The sequence below is a fragment of the Orcinus orca genome, chromosome 3 (assembly GCF_937001465.1).
Source record: "Orcinus orca chromosome 3, mOrcOrc1.1, whole genome shotgun sequence".
Classification (NCBI taxonomy): Eukaryota; Metazoa; Chordata; class Mammalia; order Artiodactyla; family Delphinidae; genus Orcinus; species Orcinus orca.
The window spans coordinates 4,606,552-4,632,036 of record NC_064561.1 but is presented as its reverse complement, the minus strand read 5'-3'; the positions used below and the strand labels follow the sequence as shown (position 1 = coordinate 4,632,036).

At 44.0% G+C, this 25,485-nt stretch overlaps 1 protein-coding gene across 3 annotated transcripts in view; it reads right to left on the bottom strand.

The window, feature by feature from the left end:
• The window catches only part of ACSBG2 (acyl-CoA synthetase bubblegum family member 2), a 66,858-nt gene that overhangs the window by 38,209 nt on the left and 3,164 nt on the right, over window positions 1-25,485 (bottom strand). The window contains exon 1 of one of the 3 annotated variants that reach the window (XM_049707588.1): window positions 3,319-3,415. The exons of 1 other annotated variant lie outside the window; for it this stretch is intronic. The gene's annotated coding sequence lies outside the window, so the exon portion shown is untranslated. Of the gene's footprint in view, window positions 1-3,155; window positions 3,291-3,318; window positions 3,416-25,485 lie in introns of those variants that run through there. One more of the 3 variants, XM_049707589.1, reaches the window with a different exon arrangement.

Genomic DNA, 25,485 nt, shown 5'->3' with positions numbered 1-25,485 from the left:
CCGTGAGGGCAAAGGCTGTGAGGTGGGAAGCAGCTTAGCATGTTCCGGGTGCAGAAGGTAGTATGCAGCGTGGCCGGCCTCCAGGCAGCAAGGGGCATATGGAGATAAATACAAAGAAGCACCCCCCCCTCATTCCACATGCCCTCTTCTACTCAGCTCCAGCTACTGGAACCTTCTCTGCACCCCTCCCCCCCAACACACACACACTCCAAGCTCCTTTGCACCTCAGGGCCTTTGCACATGCTGTTCATTGTGCTCCAAACACTGTCCTCACTAATCTTCACCTATGGCTTCCTCTGTTTATGAGTCCGTTCTTCAGGGAACCCTCCTGTACTATCTGAGGCTGGGCCGGACCCTACACCCTCTCATTACACCCTCTTTCCCTATATTGCACCATCTGGCTTTGTAATTGTGTGTGTATGGGTGTGTGTATGCGACTATCTTGTTGATCATTATATCCCTAACACCTAGTACAGCACCTGGGGTTCAATCATTATTAGCTGAATGAATATATATGTATATATATTGATTCCATAGACCTATGGTTCTCAATCAGTGGTAATTCTGTGCTTCCCCCACCCCTGCCCCGCTGAGGATCCTTGGCAGTGTCTGGAGGGTTTCGGGTGTCACACGTTGGGGGTGCTACTGGCATCTATCGGGTAGAGGCTGGGGCTGCTGCTAAACATCCCACAATGTCCAGGATAGCACCCCACAACCAAGAACGATTCGACCCCAGATGTCAAAAGCACCGACACTGAGAAACCCTGGACTAGACAAGGCAGTTAGAACGTGAAAATAGCAAGTCAGCGTCTTTTCTATACACAGAAGGAGTAGAGGGAGCCCTACGAAGAGAGACATTTCCCTGTGTTCTTGGGCTGAGAGGCTCCCTGTAGAACCAGGGACAGTTAAACTCTGGTTAATACAAACCAACAAAAGCAATAAAAACAGGTAACGTGGGTCTTTCTGCAAGCGCGATTCTGAGAGTTTTATATGTACTGACTCATTTCATCTTCACAGTGCTTCGAGGCAGCTACTGTTATTGTTCCCCGTTTTACAAACGAGGAAACGAGAGCCCGGCAAACTGAGCTTGCCTGTGGTCACAGTGTAATACTTTCTCTTTGATCCTGAAACCAGCTCATCATTCATGAGCAGCTAATAAGGGGAGGCAGTATGACTCGTCCACAAAGCTAAGGTCAAATCAAGCTATAGATTAAAAGAATCTTGGCCAGATGGAGAATGTCTGTTTATCAAGACATCAGGAAGCAGTAAGTGAAGATAAGTCACTGACCAAGATGAAGCATTGGCTGTTTATATCCCAAGAAGGAATTCATATACAGAACATGAAAAGACTTCCTCTTTAGTTTTAAAAAGACAACCCCATAGGAAATGGGTGCAAACCATGAACAGACAGTTCACGGAGCAGGAAACATGAACAGGCTATAAACCCAGGACAGGATGCTAAGGTTCCTTGGTAATCAGGGAAATGCACATTAAAACCACAATGAGATATTATTTCACCCCCAGTAGATGTACAAAAATGCATCAAATGCTAGAGAGAAAGAAGAATGGGAGCCCTCCTCCACTGCCAGGGGAACTAAAGATGACATGTCCCATTGGGAAAGCATTGTGGTGTTAATGGTTAAAAGTGAACACATGCATATCCCTGACTTGGCATCTTCACTCCCAGTTATATATATATACCCAAGAGAAACTCTTGCACATCAGCCCCAGGAGACATGGACAAGGATGATCACAGTGGCCGTGTTCATAAGAACCCCCAACTGGAAACAGCCCAAATACTCATCAGCAGGAGAATGCATGCCTCCATTATGGAATGCTGTGCAGTGATGAAAATGTAGGAACAGACACAAAAACTTGGGTGCATCTCCCAGCCTTGATGCTGGTAAAGAGGCAGGCGGCAGTATGATTTTATTAATATAAAGTTCACAGACAGGCAACATAAATTCGTCCTCGCTTAGGTGGTAAAACAAGAAGGAAAAGTTCTACAGGCAGTTCAGGACAGTGTTACCTCATTCAGGCGAGGGCGGAAAATGAGAAAAAGGACACAGAGGCCTTCTAAGTTTCTAATAATATGCTATCTTCTAATAATATTCTGTCTCATAAGGTGAAATAGGTACACAGACATTTATTGCTATTCATTAAGTTGTACGTTAAAATGTTTTGTGCATCATTTTATATGCAGGATGTGTTTCACAATTTTAAAAAGCCATGTAGGGTTTATTATAGCAATGCAAAAGTTATTCAACATTCAAATTCTCACTGAATTTAAGGGACAAGTGTGAGAAACTATATCATCTCCTCAAGAGAGAATTTCATGAAATATCCATTGTTAAATGACAGTCCCTTAGCCGATAAGCAATGGAAGGCTCTCCATTTCTTGGTAAAGGCTACCTACCAGAGCTATAAATATTATACTTAACAATGGCAGCAGACGTATTGGAAGAGTTTCCATGAAGTCAGAAATAAGACAAAGACATCAGCTGTCACTGCTACTAGTCAGCATTGTTCTGGAGGCACTTAGCCAATGCAGTAAGATAAGAAAAGGAAGTGAGAGGAATAAAGATTGGAAACAGACAACATCGCCATTTTGCAAACAATGTGATCGACTACCTAGACTGTTCAGTCAACTGAAAAGCTGTTAGAAATAAAAACAGCTCTGTAAGGTGATTAGATAGAAGATCAATATTCAAAAACCAGTAGCTTTCTTGTACACCAGCAGCAACAAGTTAAAAGATGCAGTAGAGGGGCTTCCCTGGTGGCGCAGTGGTTGAGAGTCCGCCTGCCGATGCAGGCGACACGGGTTCGTGCCCCGGTCCAGGGAGATCCCACATGCTGCGGAGCGGCTGGGCCCGTGAGCCATGGCCGCTGAGCCTGCTCGTCCGGAGCCGGTGCTCCGCAACGGGAGAGGCCACAGCAGTGAGAGGCCCGCGTACAGCAAAAAAAAAAAAAAAAAGCAGTAGAAAAAGATAATGAGAGTATCCCAAGGCCAAAATGTGTGTCTGTGGTGAATCCGGCTTCTACCGAAATATGCCTGGATGCTACATTGATGTATTGATACATGAAAAGTCAAGTATGATAGTCAGACACCGAATCCCAGAGGACCCTCGTGTGCCCCTCTCCCATACCACTGGCACCTGCCACTCTTCACCAGGTGCGGTTCTGGCCATCACAGCAAGGCATTGGTTGCCGAGACACCTGGGCACTCAGGGTGTTTCCTTCTTCCACAGAGATGGTAAACAAGTTGCTCCTCCTGGGAGCCTGAACATGTGCTGCCCCTTCCCGGCCCTCGTCACTTACCGGGTCCAGCCAGGATAGTGGTGGTGACAAGAGGCAGGAAGGCGGGGATTTTCCCCTCCCTGACAGCACTTCTGGAACCTTCCTCCCAGCCACCTCTTGTGACGTCACTGGCTGTCCCTGCCTCCCCACCCTGCCCCCACTCCTGCTTCTGGGGCACTTCCTGCTTCTCTTTTCACGGATCCATTCGTTCACGCACTGCACTCCTGCACCTGATTGTGACGTTTTCATGGAGCCACAGCACTTACGCTGGGCATCTTGCTAGATGCTGGGACCGTGAAGATGTGCAGAACCAGATGAGGTCTGCCCACGGAGCCAGCGGGGAAACCTAGAGTCATGCAAACAGGGAGACCCAATGTATGTTGGTCAAGAGGGTGTTGGTGTCGGGGGGAGGGCTGACCTAGGCAGGGAGGTCGCGAGAGTTTCCTCAAGCTGAGGTCTAAAAGCTGGGTGGGTCTCAGCCCCGACCTCACCACTTTCTATCACGCTGCCCTGCTTTATGCATCGGCTTTGCTCATTGCTGCATTCCAGTGCCTAAAACAGTGCCTGGCAGGGATCGCAGCAGGTGCTCAATAAATAAAGATTTATTACCCAAATATTCTGCTCTGCCAAGAGAGAAGAGTAAGGAGGGTTCCGTTGTCTCTGGACCCTTCTGGGTGGTTCCCATCCACGACTGACCAATGCCACTCTGCAGAGCAGTGAGACAGCTGTGGCTGGGAGAGTGAGCATCCGCCGTGAGCCATTCTGCCCCTTCTTTTCTAGACCCCTCACCTAGAGATTGTTTCCCAGGCCCCCTTGTTGCGACATGTGGCCGTCTGGCTAAATCCTGACCTGTGGGATGTGGACCTAGGTGGTGGGGGTCACTTTGGGGTTATGCCCTTAATGGAAAGGAGATGGCACCCCAGTTCCCTAGTGGGAGGCTGGGATCTGAAGCAGACACCTTGGACAAGAGGGGAGCTGGACAGTGAGGGAGGCAGAGCAACAAGAGGGAAGGAGCCTGGGTCCCTAATGACTGTGGAGCCACCTGGCTAGTCCTGGACAAATACAGAGTTCCATGCACACTCACACACACACACATTCAAACACACCTTCATATGGACATGCAATTACATGCACACATGCATGCACACCTGCTCCTACAATCATACCCACTCACATCCTAAGACACACCCTCCTACAGACACAAAATTGCATACAGCCACACACTGAGTCACACACACCCTTTTATAGACACAATTACATATACACACTGTCATACATATGCACTCATACACATACAAACTTCTATGCAGACACACAATTATATATACACACGCTCACACACATATGCATGACAACCTCACAGTCACGTGCATCCTCATTAGATACACAATTGCATACATGTATGCTCACACACGTGCACTCACACGTCTCCACACAGATACATACTCTCACACACATGCACACACAAGTTTCTCACCACAGAAAAGTCCACTTGGGAAAGACCTGTGCAGAGATATCTCAGCTGAGCCTTGGTGAGGACGGGGGAGATGCTGCAGTGCTTGCCCAGATCTCATTCAGGGATAAAGGGCATGCTGCCAGCTTCCGGAAATGCTAAGCAGACCTCTGCTGCCGGCCCTTTGGGATCAGCCTCCGCTGAATAGCACCCCAGCGTGTAGGGTTACACTCCCTTCTCAGGGCAGCCCACATCCACGTCATGGCATAAAGTCCCTGCCTGTCACCCCAACTCAGCGCAACTCTGAGAGGCCGTCCCAGCCGCCTCCCTGGGGGCAGGTGACCTTCTCTCTCCCTTGGAAGCCCAGTCCTGCTTCCTCCCCTCCCACCAGTGTCCATCCTGAATGCTCCCTAAATAAACCGTTTTGCAAGCTCAGTTTTCCTCTGCTTCGCAATGAGCCCAACATAGTGCAAAAGCAGTAATCGTCTCCCACTCGAATCCTCCGTTGACCCTGTCTTACCTTTCTCTTACCTGCCCCAGCTAAGGTAGCAGCAGGGACCCTTCTTTCCCCACAAGTCTTGGCCATTAGCAGTGACCATGCTCTCTGAGTGGTGGAGGAGCCCCTCCTCCAAGCAGAGGGACAGAGTTTATTCCAGGCCAGCGCGCACATTTTAATCGAGAAAAGTCTGACAGTAGAAAACAGGATTGCATGGAGGCAGCAGCTACAGAAAGAAAAGCCCTGATTTGGCAAAATCCGTCTACCCCAACCCCGCTGACCCCGGAAGACTCCCCCTCCCCCAAAGCCAAGGGCAAAACGAACTGAAGCTGAGGGCAACTCTGTGAAAGGACCCAGGTGCCCGCCTTGGACATCGGGGAAGGGGTGACTCACCTGGGTGTCCTCCACCCCCCTCGCTGGGCAAGGGGGAGTCGGACCCCGAGCACTTCGGGCTGCTTTCAGGATCTGCTCCACATCCGTCTTTCAGGATGAGAACAGGGGGAAGCTCTCAGCCAACCTCCAACTTTCCCCAATTAACCAACTCACCCACTAACTCAGGTTCTGTCCCCCTTACAAAGCATGCAGATGGCCCTGGTTCATATAGAACCCTCGTGGGGTTACTCTGAAATGCACGTGCATCTATCCCACATGGGATGAGCTGTGTGCTTAGTGAGGGTGAGGTGTTTATTCCCAAACCTGTTTACGCCAGTTGTACTCGTTACCCTAACAGCATGATTTAATTAAATATTATACCCACCAATGCAATACAAGGGCAAAAAAATCATTGTTTCTAAGCCCAAAGTACAGGTGATTAAAAAAAGATTGATGAGGGACTTCCCTGGCAGTGCAGTGGTTAAGACTTCCCCTTCCAGTGCGGGAGGTGCGGGTTCGATCCCTGGTCGGGGAGGTAAGATCCCACATGCCTCGCAGCCAAAAAACCAAAACATAAAACAGAAGCAGTATTGTAACAAATTCAATAAAGCCTTTAAAAAACATGGCCCCCATTTTTAAAAAAGTGATTCACAATAGTGATTCACAATTTAAAAAAAAAAAAAAGACTGATGAATTAAGCAAGATGGTATATTGCGTCTGGGAAAAAACTGGAAATCTACCCGTCCAATATGGTAGTGACTACCAAATCTATATCTAGATTTAAATTTTTATTAAAGTGAGAACTGTACACTTTAAAAATGGTTAAGAGGATAGATTGACTGTTGTTTTGCTACAGTTAAAAATAAATTAGCTTAAATTTAAACTTCAGTTCCTCAGTCACACAAGCAATAGTTCAAAGGCTCAGTAGCCACACGTGGTTGGTGACCGCCATATTGGACAACCCAGATGCAGGGCATCTCCAACATGCTCTAGACTGGACTGGCAGACCAGTTCTATATCCAGGCTGCTCTTCAAGTATCTTTATGCTCTTACTACACTCTTGTGATTACAAGCTCCATGATAGTCAGGAACATTAAAGATGGGATAGTAATTTGACTATTGAAGAGTTTATAAAGCTTATTCACGTATTCAGTGGGTTGGTTGGTCATGTGAGAAATTTCAACACCTTCTTTTCTTATACTATCTATTTATTAAAACAAATTTGCTTTTCTTGGTGATAATCTGTATCATCAGAAACTTCAGTTGTAGAGCTCTCAACATTGGCTTCCTCACCACAGTTCCCAAGCTTTTGCTGAAAACCCAAGAATTCTTGTCTTGGCACCCCTTTGTCCTTGTGGGCCCATCCCTAGTATCCCATGATCGCCATGACCTTCAAGATCAAGCAAACAAGAACTTTTTTGGACCTCTGCTTGGGGTTTCAGGCTAGGAAGCATCTAAAGAAGAGACTCCCCCCATCTTGAAGAAATTGAAATTAGAAAATGTAGAGGTTGATTTATGCAAGAGATACCTAAGGATCTCCAATGGGCAGATCCATCTTCAAAGAGAAGGACTTAGGAGCCATACATCAAAAGGGTACAGAAGATCTCTAGGACAAAGGGAAACAAAAAGCCAAATGAATCCCTGCCTTAAATGACTTTTTCCAATGACCAGTCAAATACTGGAATGTTCACACATCCGAAAGGTTCTCTGGGCACCAACCCTCCTCCAACCCAGGTTCTGTGTCCTGTGTTGTTTGTGTTGTGCTTCATCTAAGCATCGCTCACTGCCTGGGGAGCTGGGGGGAGGATGAATAGAGCAGGAGCAGAGAGGAAAGTCTGTGGCTTGAAGTAAAGGGCTGGGGATTTGAGGTTCAAGAACTGATACCCACCCTCCTATATTTCTGGTGGGAATAAAAAAATAGTGCAGCCCATTTGGAAGTCAGTCTGGCGGGTCCTCAAAAGGTTAAACATAGAGGTATTATTTGATCCAGCAATCCCGCCCCTGGGTGTATTCCCAAGAGAAAGGAAAACATACGTCCACACAAAAACTTGTACATGAACGTTCACAGCAGCGTGATTCATGATAGCCCCCAAACCAAATATCTGTCAGTGGGTGAATGGATAAACAGAACATAGTGTATCCATCCGAGGGAATATTATGCAGCCATTTAGAAGGAATGAAGCTCCTGGGGACTTCCCTGGAGGTCCAGTGGTTAAGACTTCGCCTTCCAATGCAGGGGGTATGGGTTCAATACCTGGTCATGGAGCTAAGATCCCACATGCCTCACAGCCAAAAAACCAAAACATAAAACAGAAGCAATATTTTAACAGATTCAATAAAGCCTTTAAAAATGGTCCACACCAAAAAAAAAAAATCTTAAAAAAAAAAAAAAAGGAATAAGGCTCTGATACATACTGCAACACAGATAAACGTCAAGAACATTTTTGCTGGGTGAAAAAGCCACATCAGTCATATACTCTATGATTCCACTTATATGGGGAATCTAGAATAGACAAATTCATAGAGCCAGAAAGTAGAATAGATGTTGCCAGGGGCTGGCGGGAGGGAAGAGGGGGAAGTGACTGCTGATGGGTGTGGACCCTCCTTTTTCTTTTTTTCTCTCACCGTTGTGGCCTCTCCCGTTGCGGAGCACAGGCTCCGGACGCACAGGCTTAGCAGCCACGGCTCACGGGCCCAGCCGCTCCGTGGCATGTGGGATCCTCCCGGACCGGGGCACGAACCCGCGTCCCCTACATCGGCAGGCGGACTCTCAACCGCTGCGCCACCACGGAAGCCCGACCCTCCTTTTAAGGTGATGAAAATGTCTCGGAACCAAATAGAGGTGATGGCTGTACAATACGGTGAATGTACTGAATGTCACCGAGTTGTCCACGTTCAAATGTGGAGTTTTAAAATTTTTTTAAGTAATAAATAAATAGATTATCCTGACTATGCAGCATTATTTAACACTCAGGATGTGCTCCATTAGAGCAACTCAAGGTCAGAGAGGCAGAGCTATTTGGCTGAGGTCACACAGCAGGCAAGTGAGGGAGGCACAGAAATCCTGCTTAGTTCTGTAACTTTGCTCCACCCCAGCTTTTCACAGAGCATCCCAACCCTCAGAGAGCCTCTGAGTTGTGGTCCCCAGAACCAAACGGTGCTTAATACAGACTGGCAGCTGCACCACAGCAGGACTGTCTCCTATTTCACTGGTGGGAAAAGAGAAAAGTTAAGTAACTTGCCCAGAGGCACACAGCTGGTCAGAGGCAGCGTGCCTGAGAATGCCAGTTCTAGACCCACATCACCTCTCTGATCTTTGGTCTGTCGTGGGTGACACTGAATCCGTTGTGTGTCCCAGCTCTCCTTGTTTCTGCATCCTTCAGATCATTAACTAGAATCTGACCCTGTACTTGCATGTCTCACCTCTCTCTGATTCTAGCCCTGTTGCATCCTGTCTTTATTTAAAATGTTGACATTTTGTTCATCATGGTTTTTTTTTTTTTGGCATCATCTTGGTTTTTTTAAATATTGCATTGAAATGTTATTCATCTTGGTGATTGAGTTTTCTGCTTTTAAAGGACAGGCAGGAGAGGAAAAATTGTTGATGTTTCCCCTTTCCCCCTCTTCTTGCTCAGAATGGGGATGTGATGCCTGGAGCCATGGCAGCTATTTTGTAATCATGAGTCAACAAGCAAGGGGCACAAGAAGCCAGCGGCTTAGGACATTAAGAACCTGAGCTCTTGACAACATTGAGTGGTTGAATCAAAGTCAGCAACCATTTACATGCAGATTTCCTGCGTAGTGAAAAAAATAAAACTCATTTTGTAAACTGCTTTGGTTAGATTTTCTTTTAGATGTAGTCAAATGCTAACTGCTACAACCTTAAAATGATATTTCTGGGCTGACTTTAGAGGTTAACAGTTTATGATGGGATATATCATCTATCTAAGTAATTAACCCCAAATTTCTCAAGATAAAAATCTTAAACCCACTGCTGATGCTCGTATATTGTTGGTAGGAGTGCATTAGTACAGCTTTGGTGAGAACAGTTTGGCTGTATTTGTCAAAATTTTAGAACATATATCCTTTTTTTTCCTTCCCCTGTATTATGTCAACTCAGTATTTTGTAGGACTAATCCATTACCTTTTTATATTTAGACTAATTTCTAAAAATGTTATGAAAGTAATACATGTCCATGGTTTTTAAAATTCAAAAGAAACAAATAATCTGATTAAAAATGGGCAGAGGACCTGACAAGACGTGTTTCCAAAGAAGATATCCAAATGGCCAACAGGCATATGAAAAGGTGCTCAACATCACTAATCTTCAGGGAAATGCAAATTCAAACCATAATGAGATGTCACCCACTAGACGTCAGTCAGAATGGCTTCAACAAAAAGACAAGAGATAATAAGTGTTGGTGAGGGTGTGGAGAAAAGGGAACCCTTGTGCACTGCTGGTGGGAATGTAAATTGGTGCAGCCACTGTGGAGAACAGTATGGAGGTTCCTCAAAAAATTAAAAATACAGCTACCCTATGATTGGGCAATCTCATTTCTGGTTATATATCTGAAGGAAATGAAATCACTGTCTTGAAGAGATACCTGTACTCTCATGTTCACTGCAGCACTATTCACAATAGCCAAGACCTGGAAACAACCTAAGTGTCCATCGACAGATGAATGGATAAAGACAATGTGGGGTGTGTGTGTGTGTGTGTGTGTGTGTGTGTGTATAATGGAATACTACTCAGTCATAAAAAAGAAGGAAATTCTGGCATTCAAGACTATATGGATGGTTCTTAAGGACACTATGCTTAGTGAAATAAATCAGACAGAGAAAGAGAAACACTGTGTGATCTCACTTATATGTAGAATCAAAACAAAACATGGGGGGCTTCCCTGGTGGCACAGCGGTTAAGAATCCGCCTACCAATGCAGGGGACACAGGTTCGAGCCCTGGTCCGGGAAGATCCCACGTGCTGCAGAGCAGCTAAGCCCGTGCACCACAACTACTGAGCCTGCGCTCTAGAGCCCGCGAGCCACAACTGCTGAAGCCCGCGTGCCTAGAGCCCGTGCTCTGCAACAAGAGAAGCCACCGCAATGAGAAGCCCGTGCACTGCAACGAAGAGTAGCCCCCGCTCGCCAGAACTAGAGAAAGCCCACGTGCAGCAACGAAGACCCAACGCAGCCAAAAATAAAATAAATAAATAAATAAATTTATAAAAAACAAAACATGAGAGGGCGAAGCTGGGGCGAAGTGAGCGTAGTATTGACGTATATACACTACCGAATGTAAAATAGTTGGCTGGTGGGAAGCAGCAGCACAGCACAGGGAGATCAGCTTGGTGCTTTGCAATGACCAAGAGGGGTGGAATAGGGAGGGTGGGAGGGAGGCTCAACAGAGAAGGGATGTGGGGACGTGTGTCTGCATATGGTTGATTCTCTCTGTTGTGCAACAGAAACTAACACGGTATCGTGAAGCAATTATACTCCAAAAAAGATGTATTTTAAGAAAATTGCTTTGATTAGAACTTTTCCCCCTTTCAGTGTAGTTATGGCATGCATTTGAAATACAGTTGTGTTTGTTTAAAAAAAACACAAACAACTAGCACACCATTGTAAAGCAATTATACTCCAATAAGGATGTTAAAAAAAAAAAAGAAAAAAGAATACAAAAACAAAACCAAACAAAAACAAAACACGGAACTCACAGATACAGGGAACAGATTGGTGGTTGTCAGAGGTGCGGGTGGGGAATGGAGAAATGGGTGAAGGTGGTCAAAAGGTACAAACTTCCAGTTATGAAATCAGCAAGTCCTGGGGATGTAAGTCAGTCACAGTGTGGTGACTTCAGTTAATAACACTCTATTACAGGTTTGAAAGCTGCTAAGAGAGTAGATCTTTTTTTTTCAATATATTTTTTATTGAAGTATAGTTGATTTACAATGTTGTGTTAATTTCTTCTGTACAGCAAAGGGATTCAGTTGTGTATATATACGTATATATATATATACGTATATATACATTCTTTTTTTAAAATATTCTTTTCCATTATGGTTTATCACAGGATATTGAATATAGTTCTCTGTGCTATACAGTAGGACCTTGTTGTTTATCCGGTCTATGTATAAAAGCTTCCATCTGCTAACCCCAACCTCCCACTCCATCCCTCCCCCAACCCCTTCCCCCTTGGCAACCACCAGTCTGTTCTCTATGTCTGTGATTCTGTTTCTGTTCCGTAGATATGTTCATTTGTGTCATATTTTAGATTCCACATATAAGTGATATCATATGGTATTTGTCTTTCTCCTTCTGACTTACTTCACTTAGTATGATAATCTCTAGGTCCATCCATGTTGCTGCAAATGGCATTATTTCATTCTTTATGGCTGAGTAATATTCCATTGTATACATGTTCCATTGTATACATGTACATCTTCTTTATCCATTCATCTGTCGATGGACATTTAGGTTGTTTTCATGTCTTAGCTATTGTTAATAGTGCTGCTGTGAACATAGGGGTACATGTATCTTTTTGAATTATAGTTCTGTCTGGATATATGCCCAAGAGTGCGATTGCTGGATCATATGGTAGCTCTATTTTTAGTTTTCTGAGGAACCTCCATACTGTTCTCCATAGTGGCTGTACCAACTTACATTCCCACCAACAGTGTAGGAGGGTTCCCTTTTCTCCACACCCTCTCCAGCATTTGTTATTTTTAGACTTTTTAATGATGGCCATTCTGACCAGTGTGAGGTGGTACCTCATTGTAGTTTTGACCTGCATTTCTCTAATAATTAGCGACGTCGAACATCTTTTCATGTGCCTATTGGCCATCTCTATTTCTTGAGAGTAGATCTCAAAAGTTCTCATCACAAGAAAACAATTGTAACTCTGTATGGTGATGGATGTTAACTAGACTTATTGTGGTGAGCGTTTTGCAGTATATGCAAATATGTAATCATTATGCTGTAAACCTGAAACTAACATGTCAGTTATACCTCAATACAAATAAAATTTGAAAAAACAGCAAAGAAACCTGCCCCCACAAATTTAGGCAGAGGGATGGATTGGATACATAGAGTGGTAGTCCGGAGATTCCTACTGTAGACTCCCCAGGGTGATTCTCATTTTTATTTTTCCAGAGGAAAACTATAACTTTTCTCACAGCTCCCCCTGGTGGGAGCGTCCGTCTCACGCACCGGGCCCAGAGGGAACACAGCACAGCATCTGGGGTGTCCACAGCAGGCAGCAGAGATGGAATTCCCTGGTTTTTGAGTTGTACTTTTTAATTAATACCCATTGGTAATTCATACCCATTATTTTGTTGTTGTTGTCGCTTATCAGAAAGATCGGAAAGGTTTATAACAAAGCAAAAATGCCCTGTTCCACCTCTGCCTCCTAAAATTCCACAAGTATCCCTCCCCCAGGAGCCAACCATTATGGATACCTTGACTGTTTCCTTTGGTAGTAACCTCAGTTTCTATTATTGTTGTTGTTGTTGTTTTGGCCACGTTGCATGGCTTGTGGGATCTTAGTTCCCCAAGCAGGGACTGGACCCGGGCCCTCAGCAGTGAAAGCACAGAGTCCTAACCACTGGACCGCCAGAGAAGTCCCTAACCTCAGGGGTTTTTTTAAATTAATTTTTTATTTTATATTGGAGTATAGTTGATTTACAATGCTGTGTTAGTTTCAGGTGTACAGCAAAGCGATTCAGTTATACATATACATGTATCCATTCTTTTTCAGATTCCTTCCCCGTATAGGTTATGACAGAATTTTGAGTACTGTTCCCTGTGCTATTCAGGAGGTCCTTGTTGATTATCTGTTTTATATATAGTAGTGTGTATATGTTAATCCCAAACTCCTAATTTATCCCTCCCCCCCACTTTTCCCCTTTGGTAACCGTAAGTTTGTTTTCTATGTCCCTGAGTCTGTTTCTCTTTTTGTAAATAAGTTCATTTGTATCACTTTTTTTAGATTCCACATATAATTGATATCATATGATATTTGTCTTTCTCTGACTTACTTCACTTAGCATGATCATCTCTAGGTCCATCCATGTTGCTGCAGATGGCATTATTTCTTTCTTCTTTATGGCTGAGTAATATTCCATTGTGTATATGTACACATCTTCTCTATCCATTCATCTGTCAATGGACGTTTAAGTTGCTTCCATGTCTTGGCTATTGTAAATAGTGCTGCTATGAACATTGGGGTACATGCATCTTTTCTAACCTCAGTTTTAGACATTATCTTCTCACTTCCTGTTACACCCTTGCTTTCTGACGATTTTCGTCCATATCTTTACATAAGTTAATATTCTATTACCTATCCTCATAACAGCATAAAATAAATAAATGAATTGACCACTTCATAAAATGAAAATCTAGGAGAAAACCAGAATCCACCACAACTTTAAGAACTTAAGGAATTTTATTCCATCTGTGTTTTTAAACACAGAGAATGAAAAGTGGATGTTCTGAAACAGTCGTGGTCTGGAAAAAAAACAAACAAACAAACACAGGGGCATCCACCCCAAAACGCAGAGGGAGGCCAGATCCTCCCATGTAAATATTGTCTTCCACAAACCCATTCGCGTAGTTTACGGTATTCCGTATTCTGTTTCCTATTTGTGATTTTCTGCAATTAATGATGAACGTGGCAGAGTTGATATTAGTTGGGTGATACCCCCCAAATAATATGGATAACCAGTGTCCTTCGTGAAGATGTGAAGGAGCTGCCCAGTTCCCTGTCCCCCACCCCCGTCAGACTGTCCTGCCAAAATGTTAGGCAGGTCCTTACATCATTTCCTAAAAGTCACTTACGTTCATGCGTGGAGTTCTGACTAGTCAACCCACGTTACCGTTACAACTAGTACACTTGCAATCAAGCTAAGAATGTTAGATTCTTAACTTCATTTTTTAAAAAATATTTATTTATTTAGGTTGTGCCAGGTCTTAGTTGCAGCAAGCGGGCTCTTCAGTTGCGGCTCCAGGGCTCCTTAGCTTCATTTCTGTAAAGTGGGCAGTAAGGGTTCTTGACGGCTTTTGTCATTGAAGTGTTTCTCTTCCTTTTTTTTTTTTTAAAAAAAAAAACTTCTTTCCTTCTCATTCCTCTCCCCTTTCATTTCCCTCCAATTCTTCAACTTTTTCTCTTTTTTCCCCCTTTCCTTTCCTTCTTCCATTCGCTGGCAGTCAGTATGGAACTTAGGTACAGCCATTCTATTGCCCTACTTCCTGGTTGCCTGGAAGTGGTTAACACAGTTGGCTGAAAACATGGGATTATTTTTTAATGTGTTCTGCGTGTATTCAGCCTGCCCCTTCCCAGGCTGGAGGTCACAGCAGTTTGCTACGGAAATGATTCGCTGTCGCAGAGAAATGTGACAACAGATGGCGAGAAAACCACGAGAAAAATAAAGATCGTCTCACCGCACAGGTGCTTTCCACACGAAATCCACTTTTCGGAAGCCCAGTCATTATGGAAATTGCGCTCTCATGCTTCTCTTTGAAAGGATCAGATACTCGCATTCAGGTCTGCACCAAATCAGTGGCTCTCAAAACCACCTACCAATGCTTAAATGGCCTTTAAAGTTCTAACGGCACCGGTTAATTAACAGTCATTCGTTAAATAAAAACAGTCAATTAGGAAGAATTCCTTCTGGGAGGGGGAAAAAAGTTTTAACAACCACAGAGGGTAAATGCTTTCCAGGAGATCTGGAAAGCTCCCAGGAGGATGTATTTTCGTACCATTCTTAGACTCATCTAGTTTTTAGTGGTCTTATGGTTTCACTGGCTAATTCTTTTCTTGTAAACATGTGGTTAACCTTTTTTTTTTTTTTGGTGGTTCGATTTTTATTTCATATTTGAGCAGAAAATATCCTTTCATTTTATTATGCCTCTGGGAGTTTTTGACCAAAAAAAAAAAAATTGATTGGAAACGTAATACTTGCACTTGGTAAATACACGCAAAGGCAGACAGACAGACAGATAGCCTCAACAGGGTGAAAGGAGGACACAGTGAAGAGCTAAGCCTCCCTCCTCCTGTTATGTGTATTCTTAGTTTATATTTATTGTTTTTCCAGGAATATTCTCTACATATACAAGCACGCTGCAAAAGAACATGGAAGAGATATAGGAGAGCTTAGAGGTCAGCCACATGGGTGTCAGAGCCAGACCACCTGGGTTCACATCCCAGCTCTGCAGCTTATTACCTGGCTCTGTGAGTTTGACTGAACCCTTGTGTACCCCCCAAAGTGGTAGGCAGCCTCTAAAATGCCCCCCCCGACGGCCCCCAATGATCCCCACTTCCTCGTATCAACATCTTTATGTAATCCTCTCCCCCAAGTGTGGGCTGGACCTACTGATCCCCTTCTAACAATTATATCAGAACTGATGAGATGTCATCACTGCTGAGCTTAGGTTATAAAAAGACAGTGGCTTCCGTCTCAAGTGTACGGGGGAGACCAGCTGCCAGGTCCCCACCGTCATGTCAGAAGGACACGCAAGCAACTTCTTAAACAGCCTGTGAGGTGAAGAACGGAAGTCTCCAGGCAATAGCCCGAGAGGAGCTAAGGCCTGCCTTAACCACATGAGTGAGCTTAGAGCTCTTCCCCGTGGGGTGTTCTATTTGATGGGTGTCAAGGTTCAGTGTTTCAAGATGAATAAGTTCTAGAGACCTGCTGAATAAATTCTACAGATTGTGTCTGCAGTTAACATTTCTGTGTTGTACGCTTGAAATTTTGTTAAGAGGGTATGTCTCATATTAAGTGTTTTTACCACAATTTTAGAAAGAAAGAGAGAGAGAGAGAAAGAAAGGAAGGAAGGAAGGAAGGAAAGGGAGGAAGGAAGGAAAGAAAAGAAGGGAGGGAGGGAGGGAGAAGAGAGAGAGAGAGAGAGAGAAAAAAAGAATCTTCCCCAGTTGAGCCTTCAGATGAGACCACAGCCCCAGCCAACAGCTTGCCCACAGCCTCATGGGAGACCTTGAGCTAGAACCACCCAGGGAAGCTGCACCCAGATTCCTGACCCACAGCCGCTCTCTGTGACCATGAATGTTTGTTGTTTTAAGCTGCTAAATTTGGGGACAGTTGTTTACACAGCAAGAGATAACACATATGTAAAATGGGACTAATAATACAAGAGTTCTTGTGAAGACGAAATGAGTTAATATTGACAAAGGATGGGGAATTACCGGGCACAGAGTAAGCACGGAATAAACATATTTACTTAAAAAGGCAGTATTTACATGGGTAAGTTTATCCCCTTTTGAAACAAATATCCCCCTTTAAAAATGCTGTCAACAGTGTTCAATGTTCTGTGCTTATTTACTGTTTTGTTGTTTAATATGTGGATCATAGCCGTTCTCCTACACCCGCCCACATAGCTTCATCGCATTCTTTTTCACTGCTGTATAATAGTCCGTTGCTTAGCTGAATGCTACTTCATTCAATCAATCCTTTATTGTTGGCTGTTTAGGATGATCCCAGGTTTCTGTCATTCTTTTTGTCTCAGTGCCCCATCTTAAAATGTAATGTCCATCCGTGTTGCTGCAAATGGCATTATTTCATTCTCTTTATGGCTGAGTAATATTCCATTGTATATATGTACCACATCATCTTTATCCATTCCTCTGTCAATGGACATTTACGTTGCTTCCATGTCTTGTCTGTTGTAAACAGTGCTTCAGTGAACATTGGGGTGCGTGTATCCTTTTGAACCAACAAGGACCTACCGTATACCACAGGGAACTCTGCTCAATATTGTATCACAACCTAGATGGGAAAAGAATTTGAAAAAAGATAGATACGTGTATACGTATCACTGAATCGCTTTGCTGTACACCTGAAATTAACACAACATTGTTAAGCAACTGTACTCCAATATAAAATAAAAAGTTATTTCCTGAAAAAAAAATGTGGTGTTTTCAGTCATGGACAGTTCCAAGTGGAAGAAACCCATCTTTGGAATCATTCGATGCTGAAGTTGCAAACTGAGGTTCTGGGAGGCCAAGTGCTCCATGGCGCCCCCTGCCTTGATCAAAACTGCTCCCCTTTTGCCTGTCCGACCCCAAACCCAGACACCTAATCCCGTGCTCGCTGCACATCTCACAAGCCTTCTGTGGGAGCACATCTGCAGCTTCATCATGAGATGATTTGAGGCAAAGAAATTCATTTCACAGCCAACTCCTTGGAAATACACCAGGACAATTCCTTTTTTTCCCTTTTTTTTTTAAATTTTATTTTTGTGTTGACATATAGTTGATTGACAAGGTCGTGTTCGTTTCAGGTGTACAGCAAAGTGATTCAGTTATACATACATATATATCTTTTTTTTTCAGATTCTTTTCCCTTATAGGTCATTACAAAATACTGAGTAGAGTTCCCTGTGCTATATAGTAGGTCCTTGTTGGTTATCTGTTTTATATATAGTAATGTATATATGTTAATCTCTAACTCCTAATTCCTCCCTTCCCCCACCAGGACAATTCCTAATAGTAAACTACATTTCCCAAGGTGAGGGGTCTTAGTAGGGGGAAACAGGTCACTCGGTTTAATAGGTTTGGGAAATGCAGTTAGAATTAACATTTTTTACTAATGGATTTTTTTTTTTTTTTTTTTTTTTGCTGATACTAGTAACATCTCTTGGGCACCTTCAGTATCCCGGGCACGTTACAGAGCACATCCCAGTGAATCCCCACGAGGTAGGTCTTCATCGGAAACTTTTTTTTTTTTTTTTTAACAGAAGAGAAAACTAAGGTTAGAGGAAACTCTAACCCTAGTTACTGATATATACAGAAGAGGAAACTAGGGTTAGAGGATTATGTGACTTGCCCTTGAGTATGCAGCTAGCAACCAGAACTCAAGTCTGAATGGTTCCAAAGGCTGGGGTCATAACTCAGATACGATTGCAGGACTTCTCAGGGCCTTTAATGAGCTGCTGGGCACTGGCATCTTTTGATAATGGAGCCCTTTCTTCACAGTGTGTCTGACAACAGTAAGTAAGACTGTCTGTCAGCACAGGGTAGCAGGGACTCCATATCAACCTGTCTGCAACCAAACCTACACCTACAACAGCTGGAGTGACCAACCATCTGGTTTACTCAGGGCTGAGGTGGTCCCTGCGACATGGAACTTTCAGGTTTAAAAAAAATTTTTTTTAATTATTATTCAGATATAATTCACATAACATGAAGTTCATCATAGTAAATTGTACAATTCAGTGATTTTTAGCATATTTAAAGCATGGTGCAACCATCCCTACTGTTTAATTCCAGAACATTTCCACTGCCCCCAATGGAAACCCATACCCTCGTATCCATTTAGCAGCCCCTCAGTTCCTCCCTCCCCAGCCCCTGGTAACCACTAACCCACTTTCTGTCCTATAGATTTGCCTCTACTGGACATTTCACCCAAATGGAATCATACAGTATGTGTTCCTTTGTGACTGTTTCACTACACTTGGCATCATGTTTTCAGGGTTCATCTGTATAGTAGCAAGTGTCAGTGCCTCACTCCCTTTTATGGCTGAATAGTATTCCATTGTCTAAATATACCACATTTTGTTTATCCATTCATCTGTTGATAGACATCTGAGTCCTTTCCACTTTTTGGCTATTATATATGAGTAATGCTGCTGTATATGCATGGACAGGTTTTCGTATGGACGAATGTTTCCAATCCCTTTGGATATATACCTAGTAGAATTGTGGGGTCATGTGGTAACTCTGTCTAACTTCTTGAGGAACTGGAGTTTCAGGGTTTTTTCCTTCTCCTTTTCTTTTTTTCTTTTTTGGCCACACCTCACAGCTTGCAGGATCTTAGTTCCCCAACCAGGGATCAAACCTGGGCCCCAGGCAATGAAAGCACCGAGTCCTAACCGCCGGACTGTCAGGGAATTCCCCTGGAATTTCAGTTTTAATAGCAGGAAAGTTCTAGAGAAATCAGGACAAGTTGGCCACACCTTATAAATGATTTCTCCTTGATGTCACTTGCCCCAGGGCTTTAGGTAAGAGGGCAAAGCATTCAAGATACTGCCTTGGGTACACCCCCGTTCCTTCCACTGTTATCCAACTTTTCTGGTTCTGTGGCTTCCTGTACTGCAGACTCTGCCATTTTCCCTCCAAACTGTGCCCTACATCGTCTTCCAAAGATTGCTGTGTGTTTATGCAAGCAAAGCCTTCTCTCAGGAAGGGACAGAAAGCAGAGTCCACTAGGGGGAAATGTCAGCCTTTCCTCCATCCACTTGGAAGCCCTGGGTGTCCTGTGTCAGCAGGGACCCGGCACTTTTTGATAAGGGATGACTTGGGCCAGAATAAGAATACAGGGGGAGCTAAGAGTGACAGAATAGAGGGCAGGTAAGTCCTGAACTGAAATTCCCTGCTGGAAATTCACACCTGTTTTCCTTCTGCCCTAACATAATATAGAACCACTGTTTGAGTGGGAAATTGTGGAATTACAATAAAAAGCTAAAGATGAATCTCAGAGCAACCCTTCCATATCTTTTCTGGATTATAATCAGAGGCTTAAACCCCTTCATACAAGCACAGAATAGCGTTCTTTTCATCTACATTTTGCCAATGGAAGCGTTTCTGCGAGGTTTCTGCCCACCTAGCCTTAAGAGATTTGGGGCAACAAAAGAATAAAAGGCAGGGTCTTGAAGAGATATTTGTACACCCTTGCTCGTAGCAGCATGAGTCACAGCAGTCAAGGTGGAAGCAGCCCAAATGTTTGTTAATGGATGAACGGATAAAATGTGGTCCATCCACACAGTGGAACATTATTCAGCCTTAAAAAGGAACGAGATTCTGACACACGCTACAACATGGATGAACCATGAGGACATGATGCTAGAAGCCAGACACAGAAGGACAAATACTGTCTGATTCCACTCATAGGAGGGCCCTAGAGGAGTCAGATCCACAGAGGCAGAAAGTAGATGGTGTGTTCCAGGGGTGGGGGAGGGGCTGGGGAGTCAGTGTTTCATGGGGACAGAGTTTCAGTTTTCAGGATACAGAGTTCTGGAGATGCGTGACGGTAGCACAAAAATGTGAATGTACTTAATACCACTGAACTGTACACTCACAAGTTTAAATGGTAACTTTTATGTTATATATATTTTGTGTCAAATTTTTTAAAAATTTTAAAGTTAGATTTGGACAAGAAATTTTTACCTGCAGGCTTGGCATTCCACCATCCATTTATTCGACAGTGATTTACTGAGGAACAGCTGTGTTCCAAGCCCAGTTCTAGACCAAGGTTTCTCAGCCTTGGGGCTGCTGCCTTTGGGGCCACATCATTCTCTGTGGTGGGGCCATCCTGTGCCCTGGAGGGATGCAGCGTGCCCCGCCTCTACCCGCCAGACGCCAGTGGCTCCCCCTGCCCCAGCTGTGACATCAAAAGTGTCTTCAGACATTGCCCAGTGTCTCACAGGGGGCAGAATCATCCCAGGGGAGATCCCCCCTGGGTTAGGGGATTCCACGGACCCCCAGAAGACACTGCATTCCATAATCATCTGACCTGCGGAGGCCCTAGGATGCTACACACATTTGAAACACACAGAGTGACTGGGGAGGGAGAGAGGAGGTCATTCACAGATGCTGGGGGTGGGAGGCACCCTGGTTTACACGGCTTAACACATTCATTCTGGTGCGCGGTGCGAACTGGGGCGTCAATCTTTCCCCAAAGGCTTAATGCTGGGTTTCTTAGTCTAGGCACCGTTGGCATTTGGGCCCAGATAAATTCTCTGTGGTGGGGCCATCCTGTGCACTGCGGGGTGTTGAGGAGCATCCCTGGTCTCTACTGACTAGATGCCAGCAGCACCCCCTAGTCGTGACTGCCGGAAACATCCCTAGACATTGTGGGGCAGGGTGACTCTTGGTTAGAAAAAAAACCTCTGCTTTTTAAGACTCTCCTGTGGTCCAGTGGCTAAGACTCCGGGCTCCCTATGCAGGGGGCCCGGGTTCAATCACTAGTCAGGGAACTAGATCCTGCACGCATGCCTCAACTAGGAGTCCAAATGCTGAAAATAAGAGCCCTCATGCCACAACTAAAGATCCAGCATGCCACAACGAAGATCCCACATGCTGCAACTAAGACCCAGTACAGCCAAATAAATAAATACTTTCTTAAAAAATCAATGAAACCAAGAATTGGTTCATTGAGAAAAACAAACAACAACAACAAAAACCCCTCTGCTTTAGATGATAGAGATGAGAGTAGACAGAAGAGGTCCCTGCCCTGCTGGAATTTACTGAGACTGGAGGACAGGGCTGGAAACTGCAATTTCAACTGGGGCACCAGGACGGAAGGGTTCTGGAATTCCACAGGGAGGCGCCAGCCCAATGAGCAGGTTTTCAGAGGAAATAACTGAGAAAGACGTTCCCAGCTCTAAAGGCTGTTCACCAATTCAGAGGGTACAGAAGGGTGAGAGTGGACATCGTAAGAGAAATTTTTTTTTTATTTAAAAAAAATTTTATTTTATATTGGAGTCTAGTTGATTAACAATGTTGTGTTAGTTTCAAGTGTACAGCAGAGTGATTCAGTGATACATGTACATGTATCTATTCTTTTTCAAATTCTTTTCCCATTTAGGTGATTACAGAATATTGAGCAGAGTTCCCTGTGCTATACAGTAGGTCCTTGTTGCTTATCTATTTTAAATATAGCAGCGTGTACACATCAATTCCAAACTCCCAATCTATCCCTCCCCCCATCCTTCCCCGCCTAGTAACCATAAGTTCGTTCTCTAAGTCTGTGAATCTGTTTCTGGTTTTTTTTTTTTTTTTTTTGAGTATTTACTTATTTATTTTGGCTGCACTGGGTCTTAGTTGGGGTACTCGGGATCTTCATTGTGGCATGCTGGATCTTTAGTTGTGGCATGAGGGCTCTTAGTTGCAGCATTTGGGCTCCTAGTTGTGGCATGCATGTGGGATCTAGTTCCCTGACCAAGGATCGAACCGGAGCCCCCTGCACTGGGAGCACGGAGTCTTACCCACTGGACCACCGGGGAAGTCCCTCTGTTTTGTTAATAAGTTCATTTGTATCATGTTTTTTTAGATTCCACATATAAGTGATATCATATGATATTTGTCTTTCTCTGTCTGACTTGCTTCGCTTGGTATGATCATCTCCAGGTCCATCCATGTTGCTGCAAATGGCACTATTTAACTTCTTAAAGGGATGTCTTGGCAGACTACGTCCAGGGTGCTGAGGGCTGGGTGAGCAGAGGGGTCTGGTTGCCCCTCCCTCCGATCCTGGGGAGGGGGACTTGAAGGGCGTGCCTTGGCTCCAAATAGACTCCCTGGGAGCAGGGAGCGGGTGATGCTCCCATTCCAGGGAGGCATGCTGGACCGGTATCCACTTCCTGCCGGAAGCTGCAGGATGAGAGAAGGGCTGGTTGTCTGTTTTCATAGCTGAGCCAAGGCAACTTGATGCTAAATCAGGATGGGCTTGCAAACAGCGGGTTCGTTTGGGAAGAGGTGTTGTGTGTTTCTCGGGAACTAGATGTGCTCTGAGAGCCGGCGTGGGGGCATCTAAGATCTTGTCCTGGAGCCTGTTCTGGTGTCCCTTCGCAGAGGATAAGCAGGCCCTGGGGCCTGAATTCCTAGGGACCAGGGAGAGTGGAAGTGGCGGTCAGTGTAGTAGGTTTGGCCGGGTAAAAGGAATGGCAGGTGGCAGCCAGCCCACCCACCAAGATGGGGCAGGGGTGGTGGCTTGTATCCAGGACAGCTTCACGAGGTCTCCTACGCTTGCTTTATTGCTGTGCTGTTGCCGTCTTGAAGTTCATAATAACTTTCGAACAGGGATCCTTCTCCACTACACACGGACAGGGCAGGTGCAGCTCAGTATTTTATCTCCAAAGACTTTAGACTCCTCCCAGGAGCTCATAAGCAAGAAGGGAAATGTGCAGTCGTGTTTGACATCAGTGCAAATCAGGCCATTGGATGAGAGAGCCTTGATGTCACAGGCTGCTGCTAAATTTCTGAGGAGGTTCCCCTTAACCAAATGGCTACGGGTTATTGGATTTTTTTTTGTAGATGTCTTTTATCAGCTTGAGGTTCTCCTCTATTTCTAGTTGGTTGTGAAAGAGTGTTGGATTTTGTAAAATGCTTTTTTCTGCATCTGTTGGGATGATCATATCATTTTTGTCCTTTATTCTACTAAAACAATTATTACTTTTTTAATATTGAACCAACCAACCTTGCATTCTTGGGACAAATTCCACTTGATCGTGGTGTATAAATCTTTCTATATGCTGCTGGATTTGGTTTGCCAGTATTTTGTTGAGGATTTTTGCATCTATGTTCATAAGAAATCTTGGTTATTAGTTTTCTTTTCTTGTGATGTCTTTGTCTGGTTTTGGTATCAGGATAATTCTGGCCTCGGAGAGTGTTAGAATGGCCTCATCAAGTATTCCTTCCTCTTCTAATTTTAAGAATAGTTTGTGGGGACTTCCCTGGTGGCACAGTGTGAAGACTCTGCACTCCCAGTGCAGGGGGCCCAGGTTCCATCCCTGGTCAGGGAACTAGATCCCACATGCATGCCACAACTAAGAGTTCACATGCCACAACTAAGGAGCCAGTGAGCCACAACTAAGGGGCCTGCGAGCTGCAACTAAAGAGCCCATGTGCCACAACTAAGACCCAGTGCAACCAAATAAATAAATATTTAAAAAAAATTAGTTTGTGAAGGATAAGTGTTAAATCTTCTTCAAACACTTGGTAGAATTCATCCATGAAGCCATGTAGTCCTAGGCTTTTCTTTGTGGGAAGTTTTTTGATTACTAATTCAATTTCTTTACTTGTTAAAAATCCATTCAGTTTTCTATTTCTTCTTGAATCAGTTTTGGTAATTTGCATCTTTCTAAGAATTTCTCCCGTTACATCTAGGATATCTAATTTGTTGGCATACAATTGTTTATAGTATTATTTTATCATTTTTGTATTTCTGTAATGTTGGTTGTAATGTCCCCTCTTTGTTTCCTGATTTTAGTAATTGGAATCTTCTCTCTTTTTATCTTGGTCAGCCTAGTTAAAGTTTTATCAACCTATTTGATCTTTTCAGAGGAGTAACTTGTGGTTTTATTAATTCTCTCTATTGATTTTCTAGTCTCTATCTCATTTACTCCTACCCTAATCCTTATTATTTCACTCCTTTTGCTAGCTTCAGTTTTAGTTTACTCTTATTTTCCAGTTTCTTAGGGTGGATAGCTAGATTACTGATTTGAAATCTTTCCCTCTCTCTTTTTTTCTTTAACATAGATGATTATAGCTTTCAAGTTTCCTCTACTTTAGTTGCATCTCATAAACTTTGGTATGTTGTGTTTCATTTTCAGTCATCTCAGAGTATTTTCTAACTTCCCTCATGATTTCCTCTTTGAGATAGCAGAGTTTTATACCTGTTCAGTGGGAAAGAAATACATAAATAATACTGCAAATACGGCATCACGTTGGGACAAATTTGCGTTCTCAAAACAAGAGTTATAGCAGAATGAACCATACAAGAAGGCTCCAAGGTACCTCCTGTCCCACTCTGAAACTTTTCCCCTCCCCTCCCCACATCCAGTCCATCAGAATGCTCTCCAAAACGTACCTCTAATCCACCCATTCATCTCCACCTCTGCTACCAGGTCCCTAATTGAGGCCACCATACCTTTCAGTCCAGAACTGTAACAGACTCCCAAGTTCTCTGTCTTTCTTGCCTCCTGCAATCTATCCCCCATGCAGTGAGCTTTTAAAATCACAAATTGGAGTACATCTGCCCCCTACTTAAAACCGTCCAATGGCTTCCCAATCTGATGAGGACCATTTCCTATGGCCTATGGGACCTCAAATAAAATGACCCCCTCCATCCTCTGACTCACCACCC